At 54.2% G+C, this 12,500-nt stretch overlaps 1 non-coding gene across 1 annotated transcript; it reads right to left on the bottom strand.

The window, feature by feature from the left end:
- Positions 1 to 8,764: 8,764 nt before the first annotated feature.
- LOC112343827 lies at positions 8,765 to 8,883 on the bottom strand. The gene has a single exon (XR_002991426.1). It is a non-coding gene; the product is annotated as a 5S ribosomal RNA (ribosomal RNA).
- Positions 8,884 to 12,500: the final 3,617 nt, after the last annotated feature.

The following is a 12,500-nucleotide window of genomic DNA, read 5'->3' as shown; positions in this document are numbered from 1 at the left end:
CTTGGAGGTTGCATGCCACGTGACAAACCCTTGGAGAGTGTAAGGAACCGACTCCCCGAGATGTCGTAGGCTAAAGGATCCCCGAAAGCTTGACCGAAGTGACAAAGAGTTCATCGGATGGGACCAAGTCGAGGATCGAGTCCAAGACCGACTCTAGGACCGAGTTCAAGGTAGAGTCCGGAATCGAATCCGAGACCGACTCGGGGACCGAGTTCGAGTCCGAGTTCGAGACCGAGTTCGAGACGGAGTCCGGATCCGAAATCGGGTCCGAGACCGAGTCCGAGGTCGAGTCCGAGGTCGGGTCCGAGATCGGGTCCGAGATCGAGTCCGTGATCGAGTCCGAACCCGAATCCGAAGTCGGATCCGAAATCGGGTCCGAGATCGAGCCAGAGACTAAGTCCAAATACTAATACGGGTCAAGGGGTGAAAGCCCAAAGCGTGCGTCTCCCAGGGGGGGGGGGCTGCAGGGGGTTCCAAAAGTATAGTAGGGATAGTGAGGTCCAGGAACCAGTTTTGAAGGGACTCTCCAGTTGGGCTTCCAAACCGACTTGAGGTTGGGACTGGGACCGAGGGGCCTTGGGTGGGAGTGAGCATGGACTTGGCTGGTGCCGGAGGGGCCATCCAAGAAAGTGCTCAAGAGTAGCTCCCACTCCCGAAAGGGAAACCGATTGCGGTGCTCCCGGCTCATGTGGAGTGGTGCCCCACTTGAGTACCATGCGGCTCATTGGTCCTCGCCCTTCCTAGGGGCTTGGGCCTTCCTTCGGGATGGAAGTGGGGGACGAGAGGTACCCATACCGGGCCGCTAGGCCACGGTGTTTCGCCCCGGCGTCCCGAAGCAAGTGTTGCACTCAAGACTTGGGAGTTAGAGGGTCCCATGATCAAGTCTTGTGGTACCAGGGGATGTTAGGAACCTGGAAGCTTGGTGTGCTTGGCTGCTTGTGCTTGCGGGGAGTGTAGCCGAACCTTAAGTCCAGTCTAACCCGGGGAGGGGGATTGGGAGTGATTTGGGAATCCATGGAAGGATGGCTAACACTCCGTTGCTCGTGCAGTGAGTAGCTGAAACAAAGTAGGAGCTGGTGCCATAGGCGAGAACCTTGGCGAGGGAACTTAGCAAAAGCCAAGGCAGTGCTGGACGGATAGGCGAGGTAAGCTGGCAAAGTGGAAAGGAAAAATTTGTGGCTTACAATTTGGTATCGGAGCCTTCTCCTCAGTTCTAGCGAAGGATAGAGGCGGATTGCTGGGAGATGGCAAGGGCAGGGCGTAAGCGAACCCAGGCGGAGACAGAACCTCCGCCAGAGCTGGAGCCTCCGGTCGAACAAGAGGCTATGGATGAGGAATCCTTGCATGAGGAGGACTCTAGTGAGGAAACTTCCAAACAGGAGTCCGGTGGCGAGGTTCGGTCGTCCAAGGCTCGATTGGACGTTCTAGAAGGTCAATTGGCGCAGACCAATGCCCTGCTGGAGACTCTCGTACGCAAGCTAAAGCGTGACGAGAAACGGAAGAAAAGGCGAAAGACTGCGGATGCTGGCAGCGCAGAAGGTGCGGACCCTTCGGCAGGGACTGAGGCAAAACCAGACAAGGTCGAACAGACCGAAGTGGAATCAGTCCCTCAGGCAGTTCCCAAGTACAAACCAAAGCCCCCACCGGTGTTCAAGGGAGTGAACGACTATAAGGTTGTGGAGGATTGGTTTTACGATATGGAGGACTACTTCCGAGCGTTACGGTTACCGAGCTCGGAGAAGGTCCCATGTGCAAAACCATACTTGGCAGATAATGCCAAGTCTTGGTGGAGAACAACGGAGGCCAACGAAGGACCGGTGGCCACCTGGGACATGATGAAGGCGAGGATCCGCGCGACATACGTTCCTCCGAATGCCACTCTGCATCTGAGAGATGAGCTGAGTAGGCTGAAGCAGACTGGAACCATCCAGGAATATGTGAATGGGTTCATGGCAAAGAGGATACTTGTCACGGACATGGGGGATATGGATGCGTTCCATGCCTTTATATCAGGTTTGCAAACCTGGGCTCGCGGTGAGGTGATGCGCTGGAACCCGACCAACTACAAGGAAGCGTTGGATGCGGCCATCAAGGTGCATTTCAACGATAACCTGCGAAAGGGGAACACGACGGGGTCGGGATCCACGTTTCACAAAGGGGCCAAACCGAGGGGAACATATAGCAGGGGGAAATTCAAGAAGAGTTTCTCTAAGAATGAGTCCTCGGGATTTCGGAAAGGCAAATCCGGTGGCCAGCGAGCAAGTACGTGGGGGAGTCAAGCGAAAAGAGACAAACCCACGGATAAGAAGGTCAAGTCATATAGCAGCGTGGGAAACAACGTATGCTATAACTGCGGTGAAGCGGGACACTTTTCGAGGGAATGTCCCTACCCGAAGAAGGCCAGAGCCAATATGGCCATCAAGTCGGGCGAAGTCCAAAATGAGGTATGTGATCCAGTCCCTAACTCAAAGTTACTCATTACACGAGCAACTTTGGTAGAGAGTCGTTCGCGACATCTACTAGCCCTCCGAGGGAAGCTCGGAGGTAGCTTTGTTAAGATCCTTATTGACACGGGTGCTTCGGATAATTTTGTGGCTGCAGACATAGTCCGGCAAGCCGGACTAACGGTGCAGCGGCTAGGCGAACCAAGGACTATAGAGTTTGTTCAAGGTAGCCAAAGCACCGATGAGGTACTTCGACAAGCGAAAGTCGAAGTAGGGACATGGAAGGTAGACATGGATTTCACCGTGTTGGACATGGCGGGATTTGACGTGATCTTCGGAATGGATTGGTTCAATCGGTTCGTGGTAGCTTTACATGGACAAGGTAGGAACCTTGTGGTACTGGCGAATGCCCAAGGAAGAAGATCTAGGGTGGAAGCCCAGGATCTAAAGGTAGGGCAAAGCAAGGCCAAAGAATCCTGCTTAAACCTGGTGTCCACGAGAGGACAACTCACTAAAGGAACTAAGGCAGCCTTTTTGTGCTTACTCTCGGTGAAGAGTGACAAAAAGACAAGAACGGAAGAAGTGCCTTTAGTGATCCAGCGGGTGTTGGACCAATTCCAGGATACCATGCCGGAGGAGCTAACGGCGGGGTTACCCCCAGCACGACCAATAGAACATAAGATTGAGCTGGTCGAGGGTGCTGAGGCAGTGGTTCGTCCCCCTTATCGTTTGAACGAAAAAGAACTCAAGGAGCTCAAGTGCCAACTAGAGGAGTTGGTGGACAAAGGGTATGTTAGGTTGAGCAAGTCGCCATATGGGGCGCCGGTGTTATTTGTGAAAAAGAAAGATGGATCTATGCGCATGTGCATAGACTACCGCTTGCTCAACAAGTATACAAAGAAGAACAAGTACCCTTTGCCTAGGATTGAGGACCTGTTCGATAGGTTGGGAAAGGCAAAATACTTCTCGAGGATTGACCTAAGGTCAGGATACTACCAGATCAGGGTAGCCGAGGAAGATGTCGAGAAGACAACCTGTCGAACGAGGTATGGGAGCTTTGAGTTTCTGGTGATGCCCTTCGGGCTATGTAATGCGCCGGCAACGTTTTCGGCGCTAATGAACCACGTCTTTGTACCCTATCTGGATCACTTCGTGGTCGTCTATATCGACGACATCCTGATCTATAGCGAGACGCTAGAAGAGCATGCCGAACACTTGGCGAAGGTGTTTGAGAAACTAAGGGAACACAAGCTGTATGCTAAAGAGAGCAAATGTGACTTTGCTCAACAAGAGGTAAAGTTTCTCGGGCATGTGGTGGGCCAGGACGGGCTCAAGGTGGACCCGGAGAAGGTCCAAGCGATCCAGGAATGGGAGCGACCATCGAATGTACATGAGTTGAGGGCGTTCCTGGGGCTATGCAACTACTATCGAAAGTTTATCAGACACTATTCGAGAGTAGCCCTGCCCTTAACGGACCAAACAGGAAAAGGGAAGATGGTATGGACAGCAGAACGCGAGGCGGCATTCGTCCACCTCAAAGGGAAGTTGAGGAAGGCTCCCGTATTGGCATTGCCAGACTTTGGTAAGGACTTTGAGGTAGAAACGGATGCTTCGGACTTTGCGTTGGGCGCAGTTCTGAAGCAAGACAACCATCCGGTAGCGTTCTTCTCGAAGAAGCTGGACAAGGCTCAACGGAAGTGGCCTGCCCATGAGAAGGAATTGTTTGCGGTGGTCAAGGCACTCAAGGAGTGGCGACACTACCTTGGGAGACACTTCAAGGTTTACACGGACAATGTGGCAACGAAACACTTCTTGTCACAGCCCGACCTAAGAGGGAAACAAGGTCGGTGGGCCAATGCCTTGGCCGAGTTTGATTGCGAAATTCTGTACAAGCCTGGGAAGAGCAACATCGTGGCGGATGCGCTAAGTCGAAAAGCGAGCTTGAAGTTGGCAATATCCAGCGCAACAGCAACCTTCTGGGACGATGTGCGGACAGCATATGAGAACGATGGTCTAGCACAAGAAGTGTTGCTGAGGAATCTAGAGGCGCGGGAAGCTCACCAGAGAGGTGAGCTGCCAACGGAAGAGAAAACGGGCTATGCGGAACGCAACGGACTCATTTATTACAAGCAAACGAGGGTGTATGTTCCAGAAGGGGAACTAAGGAAGGTGGCCTTAGAAGAGTGTCATGACGGACCTCTTGCGGGACACGGCGGAGTGCCCAAGACGATGGGCTTACTCAAGAGGAAGTACCATTGGCCAGATATGGCTAAGGACGTCCAAGACTATGTAAAGACATGTCCAACATGTCAGCAGGTCAAAGCCGTGACTAAGGCTAGTGGGGGCTTGTTGCAAAGCATCCCAATTCCAGATCGCCCGTGGAAATGTCTTACGATGGACTTCATCACGGGGCTACCCCCAAGCGAGGGGTTTGATGCGATATTCGTGGTGGTGGACCGATTTTCAAAGATGGCACATTTCATACCCACCACAACGGACGTGGATGCGGAAGGTGTGGCGAAGCTGTTCTTTGAACAAGTGGTTCGAGTGCGGGGAAGGCCGGAAGAGATTATCTCAGATCGAGATAAGATCTTCACTAGTAGGTTCTGGAGGACACTCCTAGAACAGTATCGCACCAAATTGAAATTCAGCACAGCCTATCACCCACAGACAGGTAATGGGTATTAAGTCAAGATTGATGGCACTAACACTTCTTGACAGACGGACAAACGGAAAGGGTGAATAGGCAGCTGGAGGATTATTTGCGATGCTATGTCTCGGGAGACCAGACCGACTGGGTAAGTCATTTGGGACTTGCGGAAATGTGTTATAACAACTCACCACACTCAAGCATCGGGGTGAGTCCATGGGAAGTCATCAATGGGCGAGCTATTGAAGGTCCTGTGGAACTCGGCGTGGCCGAGTATCATGGAGAGTTACCCGCAGTGGAGGCATTCGCGGCGGAAAGACTCAACATTTGGAATCTAGTGAGGGATTCCTTGGAACGGGCTCAACAAAGGCAAACTAAGTACGCGAACCAAAAGCGTCGGGATGTGGAGTTCCAAGCTGGGGAGAAGGTGTGGCTGAACACCAAGAACCTCAGACTACCAAGCTGGATCAGCCGAAAGTTGACCCAAAGGTAAAGACGCATGTATTCCTGTAAATGAATTGATCTTGAGTTCCTTAAGCAGGTTCGCGGGGCCTTATGAAATTGAGGCACGAATCGGTAAAGTGGCTTACCGACTCCGACTTCCTCGAGAGATGGGGAAGATGCACCCAGTGTTCCACGTGAACTTACTCAAGCCGTACTTTGAGGATCCGCTTCGCAAGGACCAAGTGAGACCTTTACCTGAGGTTATCCAAGGGGAAGAGGAATACGAAGTCGAGGCCATCCTCAATGCGCGCAAGAGCAAGCGACAAGGACGCGAGGTGAGAGAGTTCCATGTGAAGTGGAAAGGATTTCCACACTGCGAAGCAACATGGGAACCGGAGGAGAACCTAGCGAACGCACGAGATCTAGTGGAGGAATTTCTGCAAGGCAGAACTTTATGTACTTATGCAAAATTCAATTAAAAATATCAAATTTGCAAAGTTGAGCAAATGGCATATGTTGGGACCCGAAGGCGCGCCAAAGGTAAGCTAATTAGCATGGGTTGGATAGGTCGACCAGGCGTAGGGCACTACGCCCGACTCCCTGCGGGGATGTCGAATCCGTAGACGTATTCTACGGAGGTTGGGTTCGAGTCCCAACCCCCTAGTAAAGCAAGGCTGGGTTCAAGTCCCGACCCTATACTAGGGCGTGGTGAGGTGAGGAATATAGGGACACCTATATTCCGTTGTCATGGGCTCTTGGCCGCGGAGGCTAACTTAGGCACACCGCTAAGTGGGGGGATGCCCCGGGGACATGGACAACAAGTCGTAGGATAAAACGAGACGTTCGATGTGGGCATCGAACTTCTTCTATGGGTGGTGGAGTTGTAAGGAACCGACTCCCCGAGATGTCGTAGGCTAAAGGATCCCCGAAAGCTTGACCGAAGTGACAAAGAGTTCATCGGATGGGACCAAGTCGAGGATCGAGTCCAAGACCGACTCTAGGACCGAGTTCGAGATAGAGTCCGGAATCGAATCCGAGACCGACTCGGGGACCGAGTTCGAGTCCGAGTTCGAGACCGAGTTCGAGACGGAGTCCGGATCCGAAATCGGGTCCGAGACCGAGTCCGAGGTCGAGTCCGAGGTCGGGTCCGAGATCGGGTCCGAGATCGAGTCCGTGATCGAGTCCGAACCCGAATCCGAAGTCGGATCCGAAATCGGGTCCGAGATCGAGCCAGAGACTAAGTCCAAATACTAATACGGGTCAAGGGGTGAAAGCCCAAAGCGTGCGTCTCCCAGGGGGGGGGGGCTGCAGGGGGTTCCAAAAGTATAGTAGGGATAGTGAGGTCCAGGAACCAGTTTTGAAGGGACTCTCCAGTTGGGCTTCCAAACCGACTTGAGGTTGGGACTGGGACCGAGGGGCCTTGGGTGGGAGTGAGCATGGACTTGGCTGGTGCCGGAGGGGCCATCCAAGAAAGTGCTCAAGAGCAGCTCCCACTCCCGAAAGGGAAACCGATTGCGGTGCTCCCGGCTCATGTGGAGTGGTGCCCCACTTGAGTACCATGCGGCTCATTGGTCCTCGCCCTTCCTAGGGGTTTGGGCCTTCCTTCGGGATGGAAGTGGGGGACGAGAGGTACCCATACCGGGCCGCTAGGCCACGGTGTTTCGCCCCGGCGTCCCGAAGCAAGTGTTGCACTCAAGACTTGGGAGTTAGAGGGTCCCATGATCAAGTCTTGTGGTACCAGGGGATGTTAGGAACCTGGAAGCTTGGTGTGCTTGGCTGCTTGTGCTTGCGGGGAGTGTAGCCGAACCTTAAGTCCAGTCTAACCCGGGGAGGGGGATTGGGAGTGATTTGGGAATCCATGGAAGGATGGCTAACACTCCGTTGCTCGTGCAGTGAGTAGCTGAAACCAAGTAGGAGCTGGTGCCATAGGCGAGAACCTTGGCGAGGGAACTTAGCAAAAGCCAAGGCAGTGTTGGACGGATAGGCGAGGTAAGCTGGCAAAGTGGAAAGGAAAAATTTGTGGCTTACAGAGAGGTGGTACCTATGGATGCCACGTGGCAAACCCTTGGAAAGGTGGCATCTTGGAGGTTGCATGTCACGTGACAAACCCTTGGAGAGGTGGCACCTTTGAGGTTGCATGCCACGTGACATGACATTGGAAGGTACCTCTTCTGCACTTGTATGCCATGTGGCATACCTCAGGCCCTGGATATGTCGGGCCCCGGACATGTCGGGCCCCAGATATGTCGGGCACCCGATATGTCCGGCCCCAGATATATCGGGCCCCGGACATGTCGGGCACCCAGACATATCCGGGCCCCGACATATCCGTCCCCGGACATGTCGGGCCCCGGATATGTCGGGCACTCGATATGTCGGGCCCCAGAGATGTCGGGCCCCAGATATATCGGGCCCCGGACATGTCCGGGCCCCGATATCTCCGGCCCCGAACATGTCGGGCACCCGATATGTCGGGCCCCCGGACATATCCGGCCCCGGACATGTCGGGCACCCGATATGTCCGGCCCCGGACATGTCCGGGCCCCGATATGTCCGGCCCCGGACATGTCCGGGCCCCGATATGTCCGGCCCCGGAAATGTCGGGCACCCGATATATCCGGCCCCAGACATATCGGGCCCCGGACATGTCGGGCACCCGATATGTCGGGCCCCGTACATGTCGGGCACCCGATATGCCGGGCCCCAGATGTGTCTGGCCCTGGATATATCCGAGTTTTATTTTGACACGTGGCATGGCCTTTGGTTTGATCTCATAGAGTTTTATGGTTTTCAATGTGTGCCACATTGACACATGGCATGCACTTTGGTTTGTGCTCAGAGTTTTATGGTTTTCAATGTGTGCCACATTGACACGTGGCATGTGCTTTGGTGAGTTTTATGGTTTTCAATGTGTGTCACATTGACACGTGGCATGCCCTTTGGCTTGTTCTCATAGTTAGAGTTTAGCATCCTTGTATGCCATGTGAAATACATATGTTTGGACTTGCTTGCCATGCCACGTGGTGACAGTCACAACACATTCTTTGTGACTTATATCCTAGTTAATAACTAACTAATGACACAATTTGGCAAACACACCTTACATTGACAATTGTAAGTAGTATTTAAGGACCATACACTTATATGCTATGGAAAAATACTCAAAGTTTATATATTAAAACAGTGATCTTACAAAAATAAATGACTTGTAAGGAATAAAACAAAAAGAGGGGGTCACTTGGACTTCCCGGGTGGTCACCCAGCCCAGTACTATTCAAGCCCAGGGACGCTTAACTTTGGAGGTCTGATGGGATCCAGTGCCATAGTCACGGTTTGAACCCACTCTGAAATATTTCACACTCCCCCTACTCTTATAGTGTGGGGCAGCTTGATCCAAAGCTGCAGCGTACCTCCACAATCCCGTGTTCTTTTTGGGCGCCAAAAAGCACGCCCGCGGGACATGTGGTACCTCCCCAACAATTCACGAAGACCGCGTTTTGGGGCCCAAAACGCGCGCTGCAAAATGTGGGGTACCTCCCCGACTTTTCGTGAAAAATCGCGTGTTTTGGGCCCCAAAAAAAGCCCGCGGAACACGTGGTACCCTTGCAACTTCTCGCGAAAAATCGCGCGTTTTGGGCCCCAAAACGCGCCCCGCGAAATGTGGGGTACCTCCCCGACTTTTCGTGAAAAATCACGCGTTTCGGGCCCCAAAAAAAGCCCGCGGAACACGTGGTACCTTTCCAACTTTTCGCGAAAAATCGCGCGTTTTGGGCCCCAGACATTCCGGGCCACTTTTTTTTCCCCCTCCCCCCCTTTTCCGTGCCACGTGGCAGGCGGGCAGGGCCTTCCCCCGCTCCCTCACGCACGCGCAGGCTGAGGCTCAGCCTGCGCCTTCTCCGTGCGCTTCGGGCCCGGGAGAGTCCTCCCCCCTTCCTCCCTCCGTCGCACGGCAGGTGGGGGCCCCTCCCCTTTCCCGCCGCGTGACGCTGGCCCTTGCCAAGCAGCCGTGCCGCCCCCGAGGCTCGCCTCCCTTGGAAGCCCGGAGGACCACACTGCTGCCTCCCTCCCCCTCGCCCGACAGGCGTGCGGATGTGGTCCCAAGGCCATGCCCATGGACCGCACAGCACGACTCTGCCAAACGCTGGAGTGGGTGCCAGGGAAGCCACGCCGAGGCTCTCCGCAGCCGAGAACCCTTGCACAACCCCACCCCCCATCAATACTGGGGAGGCCCCCCCCACGCCACCGGCCAAAGGCCACGAGCACTCACACATGCGACACTGCCCAGGCATTCCACGTCGGGAGTTCCCTTGGAATCCCTTGGAAGGAATCCAAGTGGCAAAGTTAGGCGAGGAACACTAATGTGTTGGACGCTAACAAATTGCGGGAAAGGAAGTGTGTTTCCAAGGATGGATTCCGAATTGCTCCGATTTGGCGAAAGTGGAAGCTCCAAGGGAGGGAGCGGTAAGGTAGCCAAATGATAGGGCCATGGACACCCCTAGCACAAAGTATGATAAATGGAACTTAGTGCCCAAGGTGGCACGAAATAGAAGAGAGGATGATGGTGCCCTCAAGTAAAGAACTTCCTAAGATGGGGAAGTGGAGTTGCACAATCTGTGCAATCCAAGGTGTTGGAGACACCTAGGAAATTGACTTCCAAAAGTCAAAAGAGTAAAAGTTCCAAGGTGCAAACGTTCAATAGAGGGAAATTGAGACTACTCGAGAAGGAGTAGTGGGATTGACTTAGAGAAGGGTCTCTAAGAGGTTTAGCAAGAACTAAATCAATAAAAAGAGAGAACCACTGCATGTGGTCTAATCAGTCTCTAAGTTGGAGAGACTACCCTCCTTAGAGGATGGGCAAGGCATGGTGAGCCTTTGGTGTCAAACCATCGATGAGTATGGAGAAGGCATGGTGAGCCTTCAATGTCAAACCATTGACGAATATTGGCTAGGTGCCAAGGATGGAAATGGTAACGCATGCGGGTGTTACTTTATAAAATGGTTTACCGTTCGATGAGGACATCGAACTTCGTCTATGGGTGGTGGAGTTGTGAGACACAAAATCCCTAGGCCCCAAAGTGGAGCCGGAAGGGCGCCACGTGGTAGTGGCCGAAGCGAGAGCCAAACGAGCGTAACACGTTTGGACCAAAAGCTCCGACTTGAAAAGTCAAGAGCGGGAGTGGAACTCCCAACGAAGTGCTCGAGGAACGAGCACGAAGCGAGCAAAAGGCGAGGCTCCAAAAAGGGACCCAAAAGGACCAACACATGACACGTGGGAGTGTCCGAGATGGACTCGAGTTGGAGTCCGAAGTGGAGTCCGAGATGGACTCGAGTTGGAGTCCGAAGTGGAGTCCGAGGTGGACCCGAGATGGAGCCCGAGATGGAGCCTGAGATGGACCCGAGATGGACCCGAGATGGAGTCCGAGATGGAGTCCGAGATGGAGTCCGAGGTGGACCCGAGATGGACCCGAAATGGAGTCCGAGATGGAGTCCGAGATGGACCCGAGATGGACCCGAGATGGAGTCCGAGATGGAGTCCGAGGTGGACCCGAGATGGACCCGAAATGGAGTCCGAGATGGAGTCCGAGATGAACCCGAGATGGAGTCCGAGATGGAGTCCGAGATACCCGAGATGGACCCGAGATGGAGTCCGAGATGGAGTCCGAGATGGAGTCCGAGATGGAGTCCGAGATGGAGTCCGAAGTCGAGACCGAGACCGGGACCGAGACCGGGACCGAGACCGAGACCGAGACCGAGATCGGGACCGAGACCGAGACCGAGGCCGAGGCCGAGACCGAGCCCGAGCCCGAGTCCGAGTCTGAATCCGAGTCCGAGTCCGAGTCCGAGTCCGAGTCCGAGTCCGAGTCCGGAGCCTGAGAGGGTGAAAGCCCAAAGCGTTCGTCTCCCAGACCCTGGGGGGTTTAGTGAGCCCCAAAAGTATAGTAGGGGGAGGACTGCAGTGGAGCCAGTTTGGCCAGGAAAGGCCAGTTTGGCCCAGGAAGGCCGGACCCAGTGTTGGGTGATGAGCTGCCCACTGGGAAGTCCAAGACTAGAGTGAACACGGACCGACAAGCGGGGTAGCTTGGTGAAGTGTTCAAGAGCCGGCTCTAGTTCCCCCGGGAGATCGACTGGCCGATGCTCCCAGTCCAAGTGTGGGTGGCACTACCTACTTGGATACCTAGTGTGGCTCAACGGAACCCGCTCTAAGCCCATGGCTAGAGCACCTAAAGGCGAAAGGCGAGGAGAGTACCCAGGTGGCTCGCGTAAGGCCACGGTGTTCCGAAATGTTGTCCCAAAGGCCCAGACTGTGGAAAGGAAGAGGAGCAGTCCTCTGGGGTAGTGACCAAGGACACAGTTGTGTGGTGAGGAAGTCCCAGAGGACCGTGGGACTTAGTGGTCGGGCCTGTGGGTCTCGATCCAGTGGCAGTGTTGGCAAACACGGCCAGGGGCAGAAAGGGACTTAGTGGGGACTGACAGAGGGATATTGGGGAAGGCTATTCCCCTTGTCGGTGGGCATCCTAAGGATGCTAAGGAGTGGATCTGAGATGCCCACTCACGGATGGTTTGCCTAGTCTTGGAGAGCCAAGACGGTGATGCAGGTGGTATTGGACTACCAGTGTGGCAAAGGTGATTGGGCATGGCCTTAGCGTAACGGGCTGCTATGTCGGTGGTACCTTTGAGTGTCGGTCATGGGATCGGACACGTGGAGCACGTGGACCAAGTGCAAATGTTGAGTGGCATGGATGCCATTCTCGGGGCTAGCAAGTCCCAAGTCCTGGATTGGACTTATGGAGGTTGTGAATGAGACTCCTCCAAGTGGTCAGAGGTGTGGTTAAGTGACTAAAGTAGAATGGAAAATTTAGTCGCTTACACGGATGTGGTCCCAAGGCCATGCCCATGGACCGCACAGCACGACTCTGCCAAACGCTGGAGTGGGTGCCAGGGAAGCCACGCCGAGGCTCTCC

The sequence above is a fragment of the Selaginella moellendorffii genome, unplaced genomic scaffold (genome assembly GCF_000143415.4).
Source record: "Selaginella moellendorffii unplaced genomic scaffold, v1.0 SELMOscaffold_222, whole genome shotgun sequence".
Classification (NCBI taxonomy): domain Eukaryota; kingdom Viridiplantae; phylum Streptophyta; class Lycopodiopsida; order Selaginellales; family Selaginellaceae; genus Selaginella; species Selaginella moellendorffii.
This window is presented reverse-complemented; position numbering and strand designations above follow the sequence as displayed.